Below are 10,237 nucleotides of genomic sequence, written 5' to 3'. Positions count from 1 at the left end.
CTGCTGAGAGATCTGTTGAGAGATCTGCTGTGAGTCTGATGGCCTTCCCTTTGTGGGTGATCCAACTTTCTCTCTGGCTGCCCTTAGCAATTTCTCCTTCATTTTAACCCTGGTGAATCTGACGATTATGTGCCTTGGGGTTGCTCTTCTTGCAGAATATCTTTGTGGTGTTCTCTGTATTTCCTGGACTTGAATATTGGCCTGCCTTGCTAGGTTGGGGAAATTTTCCTGGATAATATCCAGAAGAGTATTTTCCAGCTTGTATTCATTCTCTTCATCACATTCAGGTACACCTATCAAGTGTAGATTAGGTCTCTTCACATAGTCCCACATTTCTTGGATACTTTGTTCATTCTTTTTTGTGCTTTTTTCTCTAATCTTGGCTTCTTGATTTATTTCATTGAGTTGATCTTTGACTTCTGATATCCTTTCTTTTGCTTGGTCAATTCAGCTGTTGAAACATATGCATGCTTCGCAAAGTTCTCTTGTTGTGTTTTTCAGCTCCTTCAATTCACTCATATTCCTCTCTAATTATCTATTATTGTTATCATTTCCTCAAATCTTTTTTAAAATTCTTAGTTTCTTTGCATTGATTTAGAACATGTTCTTTTTGCTCATGGAAGTTTCTCATTACCCACCTTCTTAAGTCTGATTCTGTCATTTCATCACACTCATTCTCCATCCAGCTTTGTTCCCTTGCTGGTGAGGAGTTTTGGTCCTTTGTAGGAGGTGAGGTGTTCTGGTTTCGGGTGTTTTCCTCCTTTTTGCACTGGTTTCTTCCCATCTTTGTGGATTTATCCACCTGTCGTCTGAGTGGTTGCTGATTTTCTGATTGGGTCTCTGAGTGGACGTCCAGATTGTTGATGATGAAATATTTCTGTTTCTTAGTTTACCTTCTAACAGTCTGGCCCCACTGCTGTAGGACTGCTGAGGTCCACTCCAGGCCCTGCTTGCCTGGGGAACTCCTGTAGCAGCTGCGGAACCGTGAGGGTTGCTACCGGATTCTTCTTCTGCTATCTTTGTCCCTGAATGTCAGTCTGATCAGTCCTTTGTGAGGTGACTCTTTGGATATATAAGGGTCAGGGAGCTCCTTGAGGAGACTGTCTGTACTTTATACGAGCTCAAGTGCTGAGCTGTGATCTCTGTTGTTCATTCAGGGCTGCTAGGCAGGAACTTTTATGTCTGCTGCAGCAGAACTCATAAAGCACCTTTTTGTTCCTCAGGTGCTGTTTCCCAGGGAGTTAGGGCTCCATTTATGAGTATCCATTGCACTGTCCTGCCCAGCAAGGGGGCAGTCTAATCACTGCTTGCCTGCAGTGGCTATGCTGAACTGCTGTGGGCTCCGCCCTGTTGCCGTGGGCTCTGCCCTGCTGTCGTGGGCTCCACCTTGTTGCTGTGGGCTCCACCCTGCTGCCGTGTGTAATTCCCTATAGTCCTATTTATATGGGTGTGCTTGCCTCTGTAGTGGCGGACTCTCTCTGTTATTATGGGTTGCCCCAGCAATGGTGGGTTGCCTCAGCAACGGCAGGCTGCATCAGCAATGGCAGTGTAGTTCTGTAGGGGTCGAGTGCCTCGGTAATGGCGGACGCCCCCTCCCTCAGAGCTGCACCATCCTGGATTCCGCTGTGCTTGCTGTGAAACTCAACCCCGAGCATTTCCAATTGCAGTTTTGTTTGTTTTTGTGGGGGTGGGACCCGCCGAGCCTGATCACCTGGCTCCTGCCTCAGAGCCCTTTTTTTTTTAAAGTTGAGTGGTTGACTCTCTCCCAGGTGTTCCAGTCGCCTGCTGCAAGGGCGCTGAGATCTGTGTGATTTCCCATGCAGCAACCCACTGCACCGGCTCAAACCACTTTGCTGCCCAGGAATCTCCTGGGCTGGCTTTCTGTTTAAGTCTCCTTTAATCAGATGAATGTGCTAATCTGCCTTCCGAAATCCTCAACTGCTGGTTTAACAGGGAAACCAACCCAGCATATTTTGTATGGAGTGTTGCTGTGCTGCAGCCTTGGCCCAAACAGCTGCACCGGCCCAAACAGCCATGCCAGCCCAAACTACTGTGCTGCCCATGGGGCTCCTACACCTAGGAATCTCCTAGTCTGTGGACAATAAAGATCCGTATGGAAATGCGGCGTCCACTCACCCTCTGCGGATTGACTGGGAGCTGTAATCCTGAGTTGGTCCTACAGCGCTATCTTCCCAAGGTCCGGCCCCAGCTCCTTTAACACAATGCCTGGCACACAGTAGGTGTTTGATAACTGTTTACCAAATGAATGGACCACCTGCAATGACCTGGCAGACAAGAAGGTGGAATGAAAAATCCACAAGCCAAAAGTCGTGGGGAGAAGATTTTCCAAATTCCAGTGCTGTGGGAGCACAGGGCCCACGGAAGTTCACTTTTAGAGCTTCCTATCCATCTTGTTCTCTTCTCTTCAGAGACACCTATGGCCCCCGCCAAGGCCCTCCTAGTCACACGTTACCTTTGAGGACCACCTTTCAGATTAGCCAGGTACAAACCCCACAACAACGTTCTGCTCAGGCTCCAAATACTCAGCCACAGGCCTGGTGTGGTGGTTCATGCTAATTCTAGCACTTTGGGAGGCCGGAGCAGCAGATTGCTTGAGCCCAGGAGTTGGAGACCAGCCCGGGCAACACGGCACAAACCCATATCTACAAAAAACACAAAACATTAGCTGGGGCTTGGGGTGAGCACCTGTAGTGCCAGCTGTTCGGGTGTCTGAAGTGGAAGGGTCACTGGAGCTGGGCAGTCTGAACAGTTTCAGGCTGCCATAAGCCACAATCATGCCACTATATCCAGCCTGGATGACAGAGTAAGATCCCATCTCAAACAAACAGAAATTACAGCTCAGGCTAAGTTTGATGGGAGTTAAAAGCTTACCCTACTGAAGCATCACTAGGAGTGAAAACGAATGGCTTTAAGATTAGGGGATTTAATTTCTAAAAAGACAACTGCTGTACAAAGAATGTGAAGTGTTGGTGTGTGCAGGGTTGGGGTCTTCAGAACAAAAAAGGCAATAGCTCCAGTCATACTCAGTAGCTGACTGTCCCGCCCACCTGTCACCCACAGCCTAGACAGGGGCAGGACACCCACCTCAGCCCCTCCTCTGGGTGCCCTGGATGTAGATGGTCCCTCAATGTGAACTGCCTGGGCTCTGACCATGGCGGCTCTTCCCACTGTTGTGGAGCCTCTGTGGGTGTGGCGCATGCAGCAGGGCCTGCTTAGGAGACTCCACTCATAGATGGCGTGGCCCTCTGAGCCCAGCTGCATTTCATTTTCCTTGTACTTCTGTGTCCTGTCTCTTTATTTCTCAGATCCTGCGCCTCAGCACAGCATAAGGGACACCCCAAGACTCTGTGGGGCCCTCAGCCCTGCACTCCTAAGAAACAATGCTCACATGCATCCCTTATGAGAAGGATCTGATCAACATATTAAAATATGCCAAATAAAGTGGAGCAGAGGGCAGCATGGAGAGCTGCCAGTATCTGCCTTTGACTTCCATGGATTTGGACAAAGGCTCAGCCAGGAGATGTGTGAGGCCTCTGACCTGGAGCAGCACCTGCCTCTAAAGACCAGGCACAAATCACAGCACAAGGAGGGATCCAGACAAATAGACAAGGAATGACCTCAGCAGGAACTTTGTGGAGCAGAGAGCGAGGCCGCACACCACTCAGCACCTGCCCCTCCACCCGCCCTTCTCTCCCCACCTGCCCCTTCCTCAGCACAGCAGATCCTCAGAATCCAAAAAAGAACCTAACCTCCATGCTTTCTGAACAGCTTATATTATTTTTCCCATAGCTTCGAAAAAGGATATGAGAACAATAACTAATAGAGTAAGAAATCTCTTGAGGGTGAGTGAGTGAATGACAAGGGGGATCTGGGAAAGAGGTAATGTAACCCTTTCATTCCCAGGAAAGAAATGATGGTCCAGGGAGAGACCTCAGGCTTGGATATTGGGATTATGTGGAAGGGGTTCTGGGTCATCAGGGGAATGGGCCTCAGTCCCACCATCCTCCCCATGCTATGCTTGGGTGGAGACAGAGTGTATCAGCCGCACAGCTGGGGGAAGAGAAGTCAGGCCTTCTGAGAGACAAGGGAGCTGAGAACAATCTGTGCCTTGCTGGTCTGCACAAGGCAGGTCTCTAACTGTGGAGAACACGGTAATGACCAGATTCAGCTCAGCTACTCTCAGCTTTGACACCCTGAGCATTATGGGCAGCCCATCACCATCCCCTACCTTCAAATCCAAAGATCCCCCACAGCACAAAGCTGCTCCCCAATCTCAACTCCTGTTGGTGTCAGGTCTGAGGGATCATATTTCAGTGAGCACTGCATCGGTGTCCAGGATTCTGTTATGACCTGCAGAATGACAAAAGACCTAGCAGAGCCTGCGGGAGGAGACTATTTGAGGCAGGACCATGGGATGGGCGAGGAACAGGACTGTGGCTCCATCCTCTCTATTCCATGGTTAGAGATGAGCTGTCCTTGCCACCCTTTCCATGCTGCTTTTTATAGAGTCGACCCCTCCTAAAGTTACTTCTGAGGACAGAAGACCCTGTTAGGTGCCATGGTGGAGGGGTGCCCTGAGGGTCTTGAATAGCTGGTTAACATTGGTACTTAGCTGAGATTAGGAAGGTAAACCTAGGATGCAGGAGAAGAGAAAGAGACATCGTGGGACCATGCAGTCACGATCCTGGGCATCTGTTTGTAAGGAGGGTCTTCCCTGCAGGGTTGGGGGTGCCCAGTATTGAGATCCTCTGTGTATGACTACCCTGCTGCTCTCATCTGTGAATAGGGCCAGACCCACTTCTTTTTCCAATGTAAACAACCAGCAGAATCCATCCACAAAACACCTGCTAGCTTCACATTAATCCTGTAATAGTTTGATTTAATATTTCATATCTTGTAAGAAATAAAATGGAAGAATTATCTTTTTGATAAGGGGAATTCAGATTGCTGGGGTCCTGCATACTTTACCTCACTGTTTAAAATGCTCATGGAGAATCAGGGGAGTACAGAGCCCAGAAACAGTCAGGAGGCCTCAAGCTCCCTGGTGTAAAGAAGCCTCCCTTGCATCGCGGGGCTCAGAGCAAACAGCAGAGCTGACCCCAGGGTCTCCAGCTTGCAGCCTCTACTGTCAGTCTGCACTTTCTCAGCCTTCCTGGCTGCCAAGCTTCTGGTTCCCAGCAGCCTCTTGTCCCACCCTTCACCTCTTCTGACTGGGGCCATTGGCCACTTCACAGGCGGTGCCCTCCTCGTTAGTCTGCCTGGTTCCCTCTCAGAGGTTGTGGCTTAACTGGGTTCTCCATCCCCAGTCCCAGAAGGAACAGGGAGAACTGACTTGGCAAATTCCCCAATAGCAGTGACACATGAGATGGGGCGAAGCCATCATTCTAGTCCCTCCCATTCCTGAGAACTTCTTGCACATCACAGGTCCAAGCACGAGAGCAGGAAGTAGCTCTGTGTCAGAAATGATTTCCATGATGGTTAGGATAAGCTGGGAAGTTGGGGTCTGAGACGTGAATGAAAGAGGTGTCGACCTTCAGGTCAAAATGTTGACCCTGCCACAGGGCCCAGAGCAGCTCCTGCTTGCCAGTTCTGTGAAGGGGTTTCCACCTTATACCCGTTTTCACCCAAGTCAGTGGAAGAGGCCTAAGCAGCCCCTCATGCTGCACACAGCACAGAGATTCCTGCTCCCCCGTAGAAGGTCCCAAGCTGCCCACTTCTAGAAGGTTCCATTCCCCTGAGGTCTGGGGTTCCGAAGCTGTGCGTCCTGGTCTGCCCCCTCCCACAGTCAGAGCAGCATGATTTTTGCTCGGTAGAATCCCTGGGCCCAACATCTCAAGGTCACCTTCCCATTAGGACCTGAGTGATGGGTCACCAGTGCTCATGGCTGTTCTGTGGAGAGTCTCAGAGGTGGAAAAAATTTCATGAGAATGTCAGCTCTCAGCCTCCATGTCAGAGGTTCAGCAGAAAATTTCAAAGTTAAAAGTAGGTTCCAGATAAACAATTTTCCTCATCTCTAGGGCTCTCTTTCTACAAATGTGTCTCATTGTCTATGAAGCCACTACTATGCTTCTAAGGTTAGTGATATTATTTTTCAGTTTTAAAATGTCTATTTTTTTTCTAATTTGCACTCAGTGTTTACAGCCTTCTGATACTGTCTGTTCCATTCTGATATTATAACCTCGCAGTCATTGGTGGTACTTTCATGCACTGTGTATCTGCTGATCTGATCTGGTTACCTGGTATTTTATCTTCTGGTTGTGTTAAATGTTATATCTAATTGTTGGACACAGAAGACAAGGGAAGAAAAAGATCCCCTGGGGAAGTTCACCGCTATTGACTAGTACATCACTGTTGACAAGGGGAACTGCCGCCCCCTCTATTTTCCTCCCTTCACTCCTTCTCCCTGTCCCTCCTCCCACCCACCCTCAGGACAGCCTCAAGAGCCTGGGCAGAATCCCCAGACCCACAGTAGAAATGCTGAGGAGGAGCAGGAAGGAGCACGATTCGGGCATCCTTCCCTCCTATAGGGAGGCCTCCAGGTAACATAATTCCAGCTTCAGGAGGTCCTCACGTGCGGACTGAGGACTACAGTATCTTCCAGCAGCCTTGTCTTTTTGCCATGCTCCAGGCTTCTGCACTGCGTGCAGCCTCCGAGAGCCAGAACCTCTCCCAGGTGCGCCTGATCCTCTGAGCCGCAGATCGCGCTGCTGTACAGGTCTTTACATCCTGGTTCAGGGACATGAACTATTCCCCGTCTTAGGTGGGCTGGAAGTGTTCCCCAAAGAGGTTTTCAGGTGGTGTCACCACGCAGCCGCGCAGGAACTGCAGGTGCTGGGCCCAGAATCTGTCCCCTGGCCAGCTGGAGGCCCGGCCAGAATCCCCGCTTCGCCCCGCCCACCTCAGCTCCTCCCTCCCTCTGTGATTGGTCACAGCAGAAGTCAGTCACCATCCAGCTTGAAGGAGAAACCTGGAGCAAAACGTTCCCTGCGCTTCTCACCCGAGAGAGGTCAGCTGAGGCTGCGTCCCCACGCCCCGGAGACCCGGGCAGTCAGGGTGGGATCGGGAGGACAGTGGCCCGGAGCCTGACGTCACGCACCGGCTGCCTCCGGTGGTGGTGCTGGCCCAGGAGCCTCAGTCCCCTCAGAAACACATTCCCTGCGGCTATCCAGAACTTTTCTCAGGGCGCCCACATCCTGTCCCATTACCTGCGGCGCCCGCAGCTTCAAGCTCTGATCCCTTCCGCGGCTGTGGAAGCCCAGGAACCGTGTGTCGCGTACGAAGAAGCCGCTGGGGAGCCCAGAGCGCGGGTGGTGGATGCGGAGCCCCGCGGCCTCCAAATACCCGGGAGTGCGGGCCTGGGCAATGGGAACGGGCACAATGGGGGCGCGAGAGGCGCAGGTAGCCTGGGACCCCGCCCCGCTCCCCTCGGGTGCCCACCCGATCCCTGTCTCCCGGAAGCGCTCGCTCCGCCTCCCCGCGGGGACTCGGATTCCCGGGCTCCCTCCCACATCCCTGTCTGGCCCCGGAGCCGCCCAGCCGGGAGCTTCTTACCTTGTGTGGAGAGCTGAGGAGAGGACAGAGGGACAGGGACCAGGGGAGGGTGCCGCGGGGTGGCGGCGCCTGGAGAAATGACCTGAGGAGTCTGCAGACCCCAGCCCGGGGCCAAGGCGCCGCGGGAGGAGCTGCTGAGCCCTGCAGGCCGCCCTTTCCCTCCTGCCCCGACAGCCCAGGTCTCCCCAAGCTCAGGGCACACAGGGGAGCAGGACGGGGTTCCTGGAACCGGGATCCGGCTTCTCTGTGTATCTTGGGGTCCAGGGAGGATCCCGGAGGTCTCCCATTTTATGAAGCCCATTCTCCACTCACTCTGACGGCTTCTCTAGACCCCAGTGGAAATCAGATAGGACGCCCTCATCAGTGCTGGGGGAAAAACAAGAGCAAAGGATGAGAGGTGGCCATGAGGTCAGGGAAACTCCTGGAGAATTCTCAGAAGAGGAAAACCTTCAGAACTGGGCCCTTGGCTTAGTTTGTCTTCCCTGCCCAGTCATCTATCCCAGAGTTGGATATGCCCAGGATTAAGCCAGAGACTTTGGATGTTTTCCTTGATGGTGACATCATTTTTATCTTCTTCTCTCCTGGAAGGGGAGTCCCAGAACCGTCAGAGTGACCCACTTTGCCCTTTCTTCTTATTCTTCCGTCTCTCCAATCACCCTCCCTGAGCTGGACTCTCCACCCACCCTCACATTCTGGAGAGTGCAGAGCTGTGAGCATGGCCCTGGGCCAGGATTGTCTGCGTGCAAACCCAGCTCCACCACGACTCCGTCACTTCCACTCAGAGACATCGTGGCCATTTCCCTAAATTCCTGAGGACGTGGCAAACTTAAGTAACAGAACACTGGGAGGTACCTTGGACAGAGCTCGGGGCAGGCACAGCTTGTGGGTCTCTGTGTCCTTATCCTTCATCTCAACCAGAGAGTATTTGTGGAGGCCGAAGAAAAAGGACTCTAAAAATCAGAGATGAATCTAGGACCACTGCTTCATTTTTGATCAGTCTCTGAGGCCTCAGTAACCTCAAGGCTTCCCTCATTAGGAGCTGCCTCTCACTGATATCAGGAACCCCAGGAGCTGGACATGGCATTTTTGGGGGGGTTCATTTCTAATGAGAACCTGGAGTGGTCCAAGATCATATAGACCTTGATCAAAATGAGGTCAGGGTGGAGTCAGGCAAAACTGCAACAACTCAGAGGCACCTAAGTGTAAAATGGATGCAGGATGTGCACATGTACCCCAGAGCCCAAAGTGCAATTAAAAAAATAAAATGAAATCTCAACTCAGAGCTTCCATCATAGCATCAGGTTCCGCAGCTTTATATACATGTAGATTGCCCTGATTTTCCACAGTTCTAATATGCATGTGTTTTTCAATACTGTACTGAGCAAAGCAAGAACTGCTGGTGAATGTGTGTCTTGAATATGCTGTATGTCCTTACACACTAAGTTTCAGAAAGTCTCTTTGTTTGACATGCTTGTAGTCTTGCTTTGTTGTTTTTTTTGTTTTCCTGTATTTGTACTATGAGAACTGGAGCTTGATGAAAAGAGAAATAGTTACATGTACAGAAAAAAAAAGCATATGTAGTTAGAAACCTGGGTCATGATTCAAGCTGTGGGAGGAACCCTTGCCTTTGCCATAGTAGATAGTGGGGCTTTCTGTCATCTTGGTTCTGACGGGTCAAGTGCAGAAGATAAACCTTCCTGCTTTCAGCTGAGTGACTAATAATAGAAACTGGAGTTGAAAGAATCAGTGGCAATCTTTCCCTCTCCATCCCCAGCCCAGTAAATCTAAGCCAGGATTTTTTACTATTGTAAATTAAGAAATTATGAACATTCTTATATGGGAATTTTTTAGAAAAGCTTCATTTCTCTTGAGTAATGGTAGCTATAGAGTACTAATTTGGTTAACTTTATTAGATGATACAAAACTGATTTTCAAAGTGGCTGTTTTCTATTCCTATAGGCAATGGATGAGAGTACAGATTGTTCCACATCCTTGCCAACATTTGTAGTTATTAATCATTTTTATTTTAGCCATTCTAATGGTTGCTTAGTGGTTTCTCATTGTGGTTTTATGTTGCATTTTTCCCTGAAGACAATTGGCCATTCATATCTCCTTTTTGTAATGTTTCAGATCTCTTTACAGATTGTGGAAGGTGCTAAATAAACATGAGTTCTCTTTCTGTAAGTGCTGGACCTAAAGCAGAGTGTTCAGAATCCATCCACACCTCCCAATCCGGCCAACCCCACACCACATTTGCCTCCAGAAACTCCTACTCCTTCGACCCTCTTTCACAGTCTATCTACTTCATTCTGGCTTCAGCTCACACTCCTCCAGGAAGCCTGTTACCATGAAGGTCACAGACACGCTCGGTGTTGTCATCTCTCCATCTGTCTTTACTTCTCTGCAGCCCTCCTCACACTCGGTAACTCCTTTTTCATTTTTCTCAGTTTCTGTGGATTCACTTCACAAATTTTATTATGAAGTAGTTCTAGCTGGAAGAAAAAATAGAAAATTATAAGAAATCTTTGTGAAGCAACCATCCAGGTTTGTCAATTTGTGACATGTTAATATTATTGGCTATACAAGTATACACAGAATAGAATAGAAATACGTGTAGATTGCCCTGATTTTCCACAGTTCTGATATGCGTGTTTCAGTCAATACT

General features: G+C 49.8%; 1 long non-coding RNA gene across 1 annotated transcript; it reads right to left on the bottom strand.

Annotated features, from left to right (window-relative positions):
• Positions 1 to 377: 377 nt before the first annotated feature.
• Positions 378 to 7,759, bottom strand: LOC144582060 (uncharacterized). Its single transcript, XR_013533874.1, has 2 exons — positions 7,573 to 7,759; positions 378 to 7,376 (listed from the first exon to the last, which is right to left on the bottom strand). It is a non-coding gene; the product is annotated as an uncharacterized LOC144582060 (long non-coding RNA).
• Positions 7,760 to 10,237: the final 2,478 nt, after the last annotated feature.

This window comes from Callithrix jacchus, chromosome 4, assembly GCF_049354715.1.
Source record: "Callithrix jacchus isolate 240 chromosome 4, calJac240_pri, whole genome shotgun sequence".
NCBI lineage: Eukaryota > Metazoa > Chordata > Mammalia > Primates > Cebidae > Callithrix > Callithrix jacchus.
Note: the sequence above shows the minus strand (reverse complement) of the source record. Positions and strands in the feature narration are given on the sequence as shown.